The following is a 14,507-nucleotide window of genomic DNA, read 5'->3' on the forward strand; positions in this document are numbered from 1 at the left end:
ATTTTCCCTCTGGAACCCAGAGACTGCATGGCTCCTCTTAAACGTCAATCACTTTGATTACATTTTGCTGTCTTTATATAAAGTAAGATGGAGCTGGATATATTGTTACCAATAACAACTCTAAAAAGAAAATATTGCAAGCAGTATTTTGCCTGATAAAGATCACATTATGCAAAAAAGAAGAAAAAAAAAGATGTACAGTATTGTTCATTGATAGAGCAACTAACCTGTTTGGAAGATGTAAACATGACAAACCCAACATTTACTGCAGTGTTTCCCCTACCATTCTACAGGCCTGGCGGGCCCGGCAGGTCAACGACGCCCCCGCCAGTCCAGAAATACATATACATATATATATATATATATTATTAGCGAACGGGTTAGCTAAAAGTTTAGCGTCGCCAGCGAGGGCCCGCACCGTTGCGGTCGGGGGGGACGTTTCGAAATCCCTGCAGGCCTGAAAATGTTCTAGGGGGAAACACTGTAACTGTTGAACATGCTATTATTATAGGCCTATATAAACAGATAACTAAAGTTAAGAAAATAAAGCTGTGCATTGCTTTGGATTCCAAGCTAATACGAAGCCTCCAGTCTATCTGTGCCTCGGCTTAATCCAGGGCACCTTCAGGGCACACAGAGAGAGGCTGCCTGATCTGTGTCGGCCACGATAACAATACAGCAGCCATTGATGAAAGGCCTGGTGGGGATTTATTACAAGCAATGACTAGGGAATACGGTGCCAGAGAGACTGGCTTACCCACATTTGAATACGGGCCACAAATTATAAACAGTTTCAGCAAATGAAGTGACTGTGTGCCTTTGTTCCTTGGGCGTACATCTTCCTTTCGCTAGTGGGAAGCTGAGCGCTCTAAAAACCACTGCCGCTACCATGGCCCGGGAGGGAAGGGAAGTTGTTGAAGCCTGGATTTCCTGCTTTCACTGTGGCCAAGAACTCAAATGTTTATAGTGGTTTCAGAAACTGACTCATCTCATGATTCATGGATTATACACCGCTTTTCATCTGCGTCTGATCGTGAGGCAGCCCCATTTATTTGCCCTTTTATACAAATAAGAATTGGGCGCAAAGTGGATGGTAGAGAAATTACATGTCACACTGTCCCAATAACTTCACTCTAATAATAGGTGGTTAACACATTATTTTGTCCAGATTATTCCCCCCCCCCCCTATGAAACTGACTGAGCGTGACTGATGCTATGAATTATAAGGCTATAATAGCAAAGCGCTGATTCAGATAGATTTCCGTTACACTATAAGACTTCAAAGGGTCAGAAACGCTCCCAACAGTTTGTGCTTTCTGTAAAGCTCGACAGCAGAAAGGCTGCGCTCTGCGGTCACATCGCTACTTTCTTTCGAATGAAGAGGCACAAATGTTTATTATAGCCGAAGAAAAATGGTGGCCTGTTTTCCATAATTATGAATATGGGGGAAAGAAATGGAGTTGCACTCACTAAGGTGGTTGACGGGGGCAAAGTGCACTCAGTAGCTGGCAGTGCTTTTATGGCTGCAGTACTGAGGCAGATTTACTTAGATGACGTCAGTGGCTTTGAGCCAGCTTTTCCCTTTTGGTGGCTCCACTCTCCACTGGCCTCACTGGGGCCAACTGCTCCAACTGCTGAGCAGCAGCCCAGACTCCAAAAGTGCCTTTCTACACCAGGGTTTACCTCAGGGCACACAGTGTGCACGCCTGCCCACACAGTCTGCACGCCTGCCACACAGTGTGCACGCCTGCCCACACAGTGTGCACGCCTGCAGGCGTCTCCTCAGGGCACACACAGTGTGCACGCCTGCCCACACAGTGTGCACGCCTGCCACACAGTGTGCACGCCTGCAGGCGTCTCCTCAGGGCACACACAGTGTGCACGCCTGCCCACACAGTGTGCACGCCTGCCACACAGTGTGCACGCCTGCAGGCGTCTCCTCAGGGCACACACAGTGTGCACGCCTGCCCACACAGTGTGCACGCCTGCCACACAGTGTGCACGTCTGCATGTGTCTCCTCAGGGCACACACAGTGTGCACGCCTGCCCACACAGTGTGCACGCCTGCCCACACAGTGTGCACGCCTGCAGGCGTCTCCTCAGGGCACACACAGTGTGCACGCCTGCCCACACAGTGTGCACGCCTGCCACACAGTGTGCACGTCTGCAGGCGTCTCCTCAGGGCACACACAGTGTGCACGTCTGCAGGCATCTCATCAGGGCACACACAGTGTGCACGTCTGCAGGCGTCTCCTCAGGGCACACACAGTGTGCACGCCTGCAGGCGTCTCCTCAGGGCACACAGTGTGCACGCCTGCAGGCGTCTCCTCAGGGCACACACAGTGTGCACGTCTGCAGGCGTCTCCTCAGGGCACAAACAGTGTGCACGTCTGCAGGCGTCTCCTCAGGGCACACACAGTGTGCACGCCTGCAGGCGTCTCATCAGGGCACACACAGTGTGCACGCCTGCAGGCGTCTCATCAGGGCACACACAGTGTGCACGCCTGCAGGCGTCTCCTCAGGGCACACACAGTGTGCACGCCTGCAGGCGTCTCATCAGGGCACACACAGTGTGCACGCCTGCAGGCGTCTCATCAGGGCACACACAGTGTGCACGTCTGCGGGCATCTCCTCAGGGCACACAGTGTGCACGCCTGCAGGCGTCTCCTCAGGGCACACACAGTGTGCACGTCTGCAGGCGTCTCCTCAGGGCACACACAGTGTGCACGCCTGCAGGCGTCTCCTCAGGGCACACACAGTGTGCACGTCTGCAGGCGTCTCCTCAGGGCACACAGTGTGCACGTCTGCGGGCATCTCCTCAGGGCACACAGTGTGCACGCCTGCAGGCGTCTCCTCAGGGCACACACAGTGTGCACGCCTGCAGGCGTCTCATCAGGGCACACACAGTGTGCACGCCTGCAGGCGTCTCATCAGGGCACACACAGTGTGCACGCCTGCAGGCGTCTCCTCAGGGCACACACAGTGTGCACGTCTGCAGGCGTCTCCTCAGGGCACACACAGTGTGCAAGGATGCAGGCGTCTCCTCAGGGCACACACAGTGTGCACGCCTGCAGGCGTCTCATCAGGGCACACACAGTGTGCAAGGATGCAGGCGTCTCCTCAGGGCACACACAGTGTGCAAGGATGCAGGCGTCTCCTCAGGGCACACACAGTGTGCACGCCTGCAGGCATCTCCTCTTTTTTTAAGCATGCTGTGCTTCTACCCCTGCAAAATGTCTCATCTAATTATGCAATTAATGACCCTGTGTCCTGATTAAACAGATTAACTAACGAATGCATTTGTAGCAAAAAAGAATATTGCATGTTATCCTTTTAATTGAATTGTGGAATACATTGTGCGTTCACATTCCCGTGAGGAATTTCACAGAGTCTTACCACACAGGAAATAGAAAATATTCCTCAGATGCACTGTGGATATGCAGCCGTGCTTTCAGTCAGGTAAAGCCTTTCTTTTCTAACATCTGTTTCCCCTCCATAAAGAATGCAATGTGTGGACATGGGGAACGAGACAAGCTTCATCTCTGACAGGGAAAAAAACATCTGAGCCAAAACATCTCAGTCAAATACCCAGCAGTAAATCCATGTGTTAACAGAGGTGCAAGCCAGTAACCGGAAATCAAAACACGGACCTGGAGACCCGTTTGATTCTGAAACGGCCTCGCATGACTCCTGACCTATGAGCCCACAGTAGGTGACAACTAAACACATGTCTCCTGATCTATGAGCCCACAGTAGGTGACAGCTAAACACCAGTTTTGGCTGCACTCTGGAGCGGAAGAAGGACTGTTGAGATTTATAACGGCAGAGTAAGCAGAATCAATTTGCGAACTTTCATGCAGCAGCTAAAAAACATTGGTGAATGTGATTATTAATATTAATATTAGCAGAATTAAAATAAAATATTGTTTTGAAAGTGAAGGCACCCTGAAAAAGATTTACATCACTGCGCTAAAGTACTTCATTAGTTTGCGGGACAGTTTCTTTCCGCAGGCGACGATACTCCTCAATAAATAAACCCTCAATAAAGGTGGATTATTGCACATTTGCACACCTCTTTGCACACCTGGACACTTTTATATATATTCCATTTATTCTATTTTAAAACCTTATTACTTATTTATTATCCTTCATATTTTAGTGTTTGCCACAACTGCCTTACATACACTTTACATTGTTTGCCGTAGTTAACTATATTGCCCTAGTGTTGTTGTGATTGTGTTTGCTGTGATTTTGCACCTATTTACCTACTGCAGCTTGTCTGTAACAGAGCCCACAGCACAAGAGTTTCACACGTGTGTACTGTCAAATGTAATATCTTGTACTGTAAAATCTTGAATCTTGAATACTTTATGCATCCAGTGTGCCGTTAGTTGGTATTTACTACTCTAATTATGAGCCAAAGATACCACTCAATTACTGTGTCCTTCAGTGTGATTGCCATTCTTAACCATTGTAGCAATATGTAAACTGACAACTGACTGACTGACAGATATTTCGACATCTGATAGGAGGCTGAACTTTTCCTTTTTCCTGAGAGAACGCACTTATTTTGGCCGTCAAATGTTCAAATCCTCGCTTTGCCACAAAATGACTGCAATCATGAGGCCACCCCCCCAACCATGAGACCATCCCCAATGCATTTACAGGGAGCAGACCACCACTGGTTCAGAAGATCACTTGCAGGTGTTGTCTCTCACCTTCACAAACTCACATTTTCACTCAAGCAAGCCGACCTGCGTCTCTCCATCTCTCTCACTCTTGCTTCTCACAGCTCAAGTGTGTACTTACATCTATTCTAATGGTGACACTCTGAAGCGCTGAAGGCTCTTGTGCTCATCAGGGCCGACAGGGATATATTTAGTGGAACATGAGGAGTCTTCATTCTAACACTTCAGCATCAATAAGGGGGAATCAAAAAATCCTATTCCTTATCAGTGCAGGACATTGTGGCTATGCCAGTTCCAAAATACTGTAAATCTCTTTTTCAGCCTCCATCTTCTGTGAACCTTACTATTTGATCAATGCAGACTGCAGTAATACTAATTACACCTCTATGTAGGCTAAATGTACAACCTGGACATACACTCTTAATGCACCAGTACAAAAGCCACATATAATAGACTGCATGTAATTGGACAAAGTAATTCACTTCCATGCACAAACACAGTAAAAGATTTGCTGGCTTCAAATGAAGCTTTTTAAAATACTGCTATGTTATAGATAAAGTAGGGAGATAGGTATCTGAAGTATACAAGTTCCATATGGCGCCATGATGACAAGAGCCATTGCTGGTACAAGTTAACCCATTGATACCTGATGCAGCATTTGCGTGTATATCCCTCATTTGTGTGTGTATCCCTTTCGCGGTTTGCGGTCTTAAAGGGATACACACACAAATGCTGCATCAGGTATCAATGGGTTAAACAATAGCATAGCTTTGATGCTGTATGTGGGAAGCAAGAAATAGTATGAAATTTGTTTATCTATTTTGATTTTTCCATTGTAAAAGCAAGAGCAAACATTGATATTTGCACTGTTGCATTATGGGAGCACAAAGTGAGCAGAGGAGTTGTGAGCGATGGTTGTGAGTGAGTCTGACAACATTGTCCTCTGAAAGTCAACAACCCTAACACACTCTCAGTATAGACCAAATCACCGTGACGTCACCATGTAAACAACATTACTTCCACGTACCACTTCGGGAAGGCAGCAGGTTTAAATTTGCGTGTTGTCAAATAAATGCTGTCAAACCCTCTCGTTGTTTTCGGCCGACTACTTTCAATTTAAAGTCCCTGGAAACCAAAATCCTTAAGCCTTAAAATCGCCACTTTTCTACAAGGTCTGGATTTCCATTTCCTCATTGAAGAGAGCGGTGCGCGCGGTGCTAAAATGCAGGAGCTTATCACGTCATAAGATTTAATCGAATCACACACACGCATGCACGCACGCGCGCGCACACACACTGACACACACACAGTAGCGCTGTGCACTCGCAGGGCAGCGGCGAGTGAGTTTGCCAAGCAACGCGCGAACACACACACACACACACACACACACCATCTCTCTTTCCTTCTCTCTCTCTCTCCTTCTCTCTCTCTCGCTCTCCGTTAACGGAGAGAGAGGTCTCCTCCGAGCAGTCTCCTCCGAGAGAGAGCGAGAGAGAGGAAAATACCTGCTGCAGACGGGACACGCCCACACAGTCCGCGGGAGAAAATACACTCTAAAATGTAATTGATTCTCATGACTTTTGCCATGACTGTCAAACCTAAATTTATATACTTTGCGACGTTCATCATCGTTCAAATTTGGCTGGTGGCTTATTAACATAGGTTCCTGTGATGTGATTAACTCAAAATGCTAAATAATAATAAAATATTTCTGGTTTCCAGGGACTTTAAATGTTCAAACGGTTGGTAAACACGCTTGTCCGACGTATCTAGCCTTTCTTCTGTGTTTGTTTTATGTAGTGTTAGCTAATAACGTTTGTTTACAACTGTCAAACTCGCTGTTTTTTTGCAGACTCGTTAACGTTAGCTACAGAGCTAACGTTACAGACAGACAGACGAGTCAACCCTAACACACTCTCAGTATAGACTGGAGAAAAGACGAGTCAACCCTAACACACTCTCAGTATAGACTGGAGAAAAGACGAGTCAACCCTAACACACTCTCGGTATAGACTGGAGAAAAGACGAGTCAACCCTAACACACTCTCACTATTAACTTGAGAAAAGACAAATCAATCCTATCACACTCTCAGTATAGACTGGAGAAAAAATGAGTCAACCTTAACACACTCTCAGTAGACGAGAAAAGACGAGTCAACCCTAACACACTCTCACTATTAACTTGAGAAAAGACGAGTCAACCCTAACACACTCTCACTATTAACTTGAGAAAAGACGAGTCAACCCTAACACACTCTCACTATTAACTTGAGAAAAGACAAATCAACCCTATCACACTCTCAGTATAGACTGGAGAAAAAACGAGTCAACCTTAACACACTCTCAGTAGACTGGAGAAAAGACGAGTCAACCTTAACACACCCTCAGTACAGACCGGAGAAAAGACGAGTCAACCTTAACACACTCTCAGTATAGACTGGAGAAAAGACGAGTCAACCTTAACACACTCTCAGTATAGACTAGAGAAAAGACGAGTCAACCCTAACACAATACATTACGTTTATTAAAAAGACAATTCCACAAGTCAGTGTAAAAGATTGTATTATGTCTTGCATATGACTAATTATATGGATTAAGAAAAATATAAGATAATATAATATAATATAATATAATATACCGTAATCATAACATGATTGCGCACAGATATAAGTGTAGTCGTAGGTGTGAAAATCAACATGTCTGTCGTGCAAACAAGCTGCAGGTGACAGTTAATAATCTGATGTGTCAACATTGCAATTAAGCAGGAGGATTGATATGAACTCATAATCATAGTTTCAAAAGTAGAGACTCACAACAAGGTCAAACAAAAACATCCTATTTTTGCACTTGAAAATGTTAGCAATTGGAATCCAACAGGTCTAATTGCATGAGCTGAAAACAAAGCATCTGTTCCTACACCCTTTTTTTTCCATTCCAGCAAGAAGATTTACTTCTTAACATTGTAACATGTTTGGCAGGTCTGACTGCAGTCAACCTGTTTATACATGATAATAGCTATTTTAGAGGATTTGGTGAAAAGTTATGTCACTCTCTGACCTCTTTTTCCCCACACAGAGCTACACTAAAATGTGAGACAATAATTCACTGCAACAAATGGCATCTTGATATGATGAAATTATTATCGTTTAGATTTTTTTTTTTAAATCTATTCTCCACCAGTGGCCAAAACCAGCCTCTTTTTTCCATAAAAGTGGAAATGAATGGGGAGCCTATTTGATGCAGCCAACAAGCTGTAGTAATAGTGAGGGAAAGTGTATTTTGTTCAAGCGCCTCCTTTCTTTTTGTATGGATTTTGCATGTCATTTTTCCCTCCTATCACTCCTATCACTTCTCCTGCTGAGCTGAGCGAACACCAACTGCCCTCAATTCAATTTATTTACCAGCCAATTAGTCAGTCCCTTCAAGCTGGTAATGAAATAAATTAACGCAATGACACATCAAAATCAGCATGGCGAGACAGCCGAAGAAGAGATGGTCGAGTTTGCCGAGGCGAGAGAACTTACTGCTGGAGAGAACCCACAAAGTGGTTGGTATCGAGATTTCTTTGTTAGAATCATCATCAGCAAATTGTAATAATAATAAAAGGAGAAAAGCAATCTTGACTGAATCCCAGCAGAGCTGCATATCAAAGCTGTGGCCTGGCTGACCCGAGTGGGCTGTTTGTTTGAAGCGAGGCAAATGTGACAACTTGAAAGAATATGACAACTCGAAACAAGTGCAAAATTTCCAGTCAAGTGTCAGAGCAAAGTGGAGACAGCAGCCCAAGGTCTTAACACACACACACACACACACACACACACACACACACACACAGACACACACACACACACACACACACACACACACAGACACACACACACTCTCTCACTATTGCTGAAATAGGATTGGCATCCATATTCTCGCTGTACACGCTAATGAGCGCTTTTGGCCTAATTCTCACCCTTCTCTCACACACACACACACACACACACACACACACACACACACACACACACACACACACACAAACACACACACAAAACAACTAGTGGCATTTACACTCCAGACTGATGGGAGTCAAATCGTCGAGGTGGGGGGGGGCGAGTCAAAAACTTTGTGACACACATGGCTGCCACAGCTGGCCTTGCCTGTTTTAGCTGAGCAGGCATTTCCCGACAAAAAGGAGGAGAGCGACGGATATGGGAAAACAATGAAGGAAATCCCAGATAAAAGCTCCGTAAACTAGCTTAGCTATGCAGCTGTGTACGTCTCCTTATATACCTCGGTCTTGTTTAGATCATGGATTAATTTATAATTCCCATACAGTGGCCTTGTTGTCTGTTTCAAAAACGATGGAATCTCAATAAAGAAATCAATTGGGGGCTACTTTCTTCCTCATCGCTGGGTCTTCAGTTGAGACAGGACTGAGCCTTGATAACGTCATTATTTGTCAAATCCCACAGCATTGCAAGAATAAGAGACCCGCAAATATGCAGTTTGCTGCATTGTTTTCGTCAATGTGGTCGTTTTTTTGACAGATTCGTGGACATAATTCGTCTAAAGGCAGGATTCAATCCATCCCGTAACAACAATAAAGGAGTTTGGGTCTGACGTTAAGCTTTCTCTAAATCGCTTTTATAAAGAGTACAATATGTGTCGCCTGGTGTGGCAAATGTAACAACAGAAAATGCATACTTACACAAAACTTAGATGACGATTGCAATAATGCACCGTCAAATGTGCTGAAGCAACAAGTCTTTCAACACAATGTTGTCGAGGTGGTCCGAAAATGCTCCGGCGAAATCTCCAACTCCCACAGGCTGATCCAACTGCGGAGAGGAAAACAGCAACGCTTTTAACCGTCATCTTGTCCAAAAATGGTTATTCGTGCAATATGTTTTTAACGTTCCCGTATAAATCCTGAATTCCGCTGGGACTTTCTGGTGCTCCTGGCACAGGGCATGCTGCATTATAGGCTAAATAGGGGCGTATGGCCAGGCTTCTTCTCCAAAAATGTGAAAAATGTCAAAGATTTTCGTGCCATGTCAATGCAATAGGCTACACTGAGTGGACAAAGTCAGCACCCTGTTGCAACAGCGACAAGAATCGGCCATCTAGCTACTTTACCATAGCGCTGTGGCTAAACTGCATAGACCTGAATAAAGTCCGCATTTTTAATTCAGCGCAGCGGTTTTTCCAAATGTAGCAAACTAAAAAAAATGCTCTAACAGAAGTCTGCAATCAGTTTGCATATGATTAACTACATTGAAACTTACCTCAAACACCTCCGTTACTGATATTTCATATTTAAAAAAATCTCTCCCTCCTTTTTTTTTACGATATTATTGAATTTCTTTAAAAAAAAAACTATGTCAAGTTATTGTAGTGTTTGTGGGCCAGCCAGGAAGGTGTAGGTGAATCGCTCGGCACTGACAGAGATGTGAAGAATGCTCGGAATGAGAGGAGGAATGAAATGAACGCAAAGAGCGAGCAGCGTCGGCCGGGGCGGAGCCAGAGGTGGCGTCATCCCGAGTACAGAGCCCAGCGGGGACAAGGCAAGGCCGGGCAAAAAAACATCTCCAGCATGCTGCCTTCACGGACCACGGGCAGGCCCCGACTTCCGACCATTGGAGTCGTAAATTCCCACTTCTGTTTTTTTGCGCTCACTGCTCAGAAATAATAAGCTGTAAAAGGGTCCCAACCATAGACTGGATTTTTTTTTAATCACTTTGTATTAGTAGCCTAAGATTGCTACTTGTATGATCACTGTATAACCAATCTGTTTTAATGTTTGTATGTTTACTTTATCTCCTGTGAAGCACATTGTTTGGTCAACCATGGTTGTGTAAATGTGCTATATAAATAAACTTTGAGTTGACTTGACTTGACGACTTGATATTTTTGCTCACGCTCTGCTCGTCACATACACAGCTCGGCCACTACGCGGCATCGTCTGCTCTATGACATCACTGATGACATCATCACGGATGACATCACTGATGATGTGATCATCACTGATGTCATCACATCAGCCTCAATGTAGCGTCCAAGTAGCCTGGGTAAACCCAGCCCCCACGTGACCTGCTCTCAGACAGACCCTGCCCCCTAGTCACAAGGTAGTGACTGAGAGCAGGTCACATGGAGGCTGGGTTTACCCAAGCTAGTGTCCAAGTGGGGGTTTGAACCCGGAATCAATCGCTCCCCACAAACCTGGGGCAACTGCTTTGCTATCCACTCAGTTAAAGTGCCAGCCTACCAGTTGAGCGGACAGACAGTTGCGGTAAGGACCTAGGGCGATTACAGTATTATTATTATTATTACAAAATTGAAAGCGACTCAAAAGTTTATTTTATAGCTTTTTGTCAACTTGAGAAATCAGCTGGCACTAATTTGCCCTGCAGCGGCAGAATTAAGTCAAGGAAATGTGCATCAGGCATGTGGATGATTATTTATTTGTTATAAGATAAAAATTAACAGAGTGAAAATAGCAACCTACACCGAATATTTCACATAATCACCAAGTTGTCTGTCACCTTCCCCTCAAGACACGCCCCCTATGTATAGGTCACATCTTTGAGTAGAAGAAAATCCCAGCTTGCCTGTTTCATACAGTATTTACCACTTTACCTCTTTCAATCTTTACGATATTTCTGGCAGTACCTGAAGGCAGCAGATGACTTCACAGGACATGCCGAATTCAAATGGGAGAGATGAGGGTAATTATTTTTGCTAAAACCAGGCCTCATGCAGATTTGACTGTTTGTAGAGAAACCAGTAGTGGGATTATAATCATCTACCCTCTGATGCATGTGTAAAAAAAAAAAAAGGGTAAACTGTGACTTCCAATCAGTTACCATCATACAGCAAAGGGCAAACAGGCATAGGCCTACAAATTAAATCGAGGCTAGATTTTCGGAAAAGCATTAATGTGATGTTATGTATTGACCCTCTCTCCATAACGTACAGCCTACGACTTTGATACTTACCATGATGTTAAGCCCCTTTTAGATGCTTTTCACTGAATTGTGTTGCTCAGGGCAGTGGTTCTCAAATGGGGGTCCGGGGGAAGGACCCCCCCCCCCCCCCCCAGGGGTCCTTCCAGGGGGTCCCCAGCCAAAAGGGGGGGTAATGTATAATTCCATTCATAAGTAACACAATTACTATTTTGGTCATGGGTTTTATACACCGTCTGTAACAAAACATCTAAAAGCATCAATCTTATCATATGGGGGACCGTGGAACAAAATCCTATCAAATGGGGGTCTGTGGTCTCATTTTTGTCAGTTTACGGGTCCTTCATGTGAAAAGATTTGAGAATCACTGGCTTAGGGAACGGTTTGGAACCTAGCTTATGTCCTGTCACTTATTACACTGCAAAAGGAAGTAAGCTGGGGGAAATTTAGGATGTTTATGTTGTCAAGTTGAAACCGTCTATTCTTTTATGTCAGCAGTCGCCCTATAGCCTAATATGTGTTCTGTAAATAAGCTTCCACAAACTGTTGGGAGTTCTCCCACTTTCATGCAACAATGATTAGCCTATTTTAAATACTTATACTATATCCGGCGTTAAAGGACACACGCCAGTGTCATTTAGTCTTTGTCACACCGACACCGTGTGTGCATGTACATGGATGGACCCATGTGCTCAAATTGTGCACATGGTGTTCAATCAAAACACTCATTATTATTGCACCGTTGTTGTAGAAGGCCCACCCGGGCAGACATAGCCTAACTACTACAACTGAGAATTCAACAGTTATAAGGCAGAACCCAGTGAAAGAGGAAAGTGCATTTGGTCCTGTCTGAACAAGTCATCCATTAGAAGCCAGTGTTTTGACACCGATCCTTCAAAAGAAAGGGATCTATGAAGACGAACGAGTGGCCTTCTGAGGACATCCATCAACACCTGGAACACCTGTCTGTGCATGTTCAGCTCAGCCACAAAGGTGAGGGAGCTGCATGGTTGTCAACTGTTCTTTTCTTTTTTTTTAGAATACAGGATTGTCTTTCAGTAACATTTAATTTTGCTATTTTGTTTAACTTGTCTCTCCTTAATTCCATAATCTCTTGGCTATGCTCTGCATGGTATAAGCGTAACAGTCGCTGCTTTCAAAGCAGCTCTTATCTTATCAGCCTCTCTATTCTCCTGGGTGTTGCCGGTTCCCTCAATAACAATTTATTAATCATCAAAAGGCAGCTGTATTTATGTAAATGCAACAAAGACCTCTGTAGTGAGCAAGGCCTGCCTTTCTGCAGAGATGAATGCAGCACTATGGAACACCAGCTCAGCACCTTACGAGTCACAGTCGTGATTCATCAGCTGACTGTTTTTCACAACTACTTGTTCATAAACATATGCTTGGTGTGCACAGAGGAGCTCAATGGATCCCAGCATAAATATCTAGTAAACTGCAAAATAGTTCAATGCATCAGAGCTTCATGTACTGCCCGGATGCAGACAGAATTGAGGGGAAAAGGGAGTCCGTGTCGGCGCACGCAGGTGGGGCTGCATTTTGTAGGTTACTGAGCCACATGATTTAGGCTACTGCTAAATTATGGATATATGAATACCTGCCACTCTTATCTTGGTGTGCACAGAGCAGTTAGAGCCTTCCTGCATGTGGTGAGGGGGGGGGGGGGACCACTGCTCATAGCCACTGAACTGTTCGCCCCCCCGCCCCAAAAAATAGCGCACCCACTCACCAAACCCAGAGAAATTTAGAGAGAGAGTGGCGTCAACGGAGGACCAAAATGCGTGACTCATTAGCCAATGAACAGCCAGGACGCGGTCTCGCGCTACTTTTGAATGCTAAAATAAAGCTGATAATGTACAATTTGATAAAAAAAAAAAAATCCCTTTCAAAGTACATCACAAACTGTCCATTTTGCTGCAACTCGACAGTGCTGCTTAATCCAGGACCTTACTTTCTGGAACTCTTGAGAGTAAAAAACTGGTCCATTGGAGTGAATGGAGATGTCGTGACTTTTCTATATGGCTCTGGCCAAACCCATGCACTCCACAGTACCAAGCTATTCATGCAGAGGCAGCCTTCACACTCTCTTGTAAGAGGGCGTGGCCACATAGGCAACAGAGCAGTATGAGCAGTATAGACCATCAACCTGACAACATAAATATTCTAAATGGAATGGACCCCAGTTTATTTCCTGTTGCAGTGTTTGCTATTACAGTATAATACAATATCTGACAGGAAATAAACTATGTTCTAAATTGTTCCCTAGCAACAGAATTCCAGTGACGGTGGCGACCGAGAGAAAAAACCCTTTCCAAGGACCCATTTCACAGTTGAGGTGGCAAAAGCAGGAAGTAAAGCAGGTGTAACCAATACCATTGATTATGGTTCCATTCCGTTTAGGTGTTCCACTGCCAGGTGCCCTCGTTAATATTATTGGGTACACCTGCTTTACTTCCTGCTTTACCACCTCAAAAAACTTTGGTGTGAAAAGAGCCTATACTGTATTTCTTTGATCAGACTTACACTGGCACTACACTAGGCTTGCATTTTGAAAAAGAGTATTTTCCAAACTGGGCAAAAACAGACTGATGGAACTTCTGACCCTTGATCTTGGAATCTAAGGAATAACTGTGTATTAGCAAGCATCAAAGTCTTTTCTGTGTGCGTCACAGGCTATTCTCCCAAGTGCTTCCAAAACGCTTCTATTGTCTGTTAGCCCTGACGAATACACTAAACTAGTTGATGTGGCTACAGATCTGCAGCAGCCATACACAGGGTGTATTGGCCGTCCAGCTTTGCCTCCTACAGTTTAGTAGTACTGTACTTCAGAATCTCTAAGCTAGCC

General features: G+C 44.7%; 1 protein-coding gene across 1 annotated transcript in view; it reads right to left on the minus strand.

Annotated features, from left to right (window-relative positions):
* tead1b (TEA domain family member 1b) overlaps positions 1-9,518 on the minus strand; it is a 75,991-nt gene extending 66,473 nt beyond the window's left edge. The window contains exon 1 of the mRNA XM_083650523.1: positions 9,388-9,518. The gene's annotated coding sequence lies outside the window, so the exon portion shown is untranslated. The remainder of the gene's footprint in view (positions 1-9,387) is intronic.
* Positions 9,519-14,507: the final 4,989 nt, after the last annotated feature.

This window comes from Poromitra crassiceps, assembly GCF_964638095.1.
Source record: "Poromitra crassiceps genome assembly, chromosome: 14".
Taxonomy (NCBI): domain Eukaryota; kingdom Metazoa; phylum Chordata; class Actinopteri; order Beryciformes; family Melamphaidae; genus Poromitra; species Poromitra crassiceps.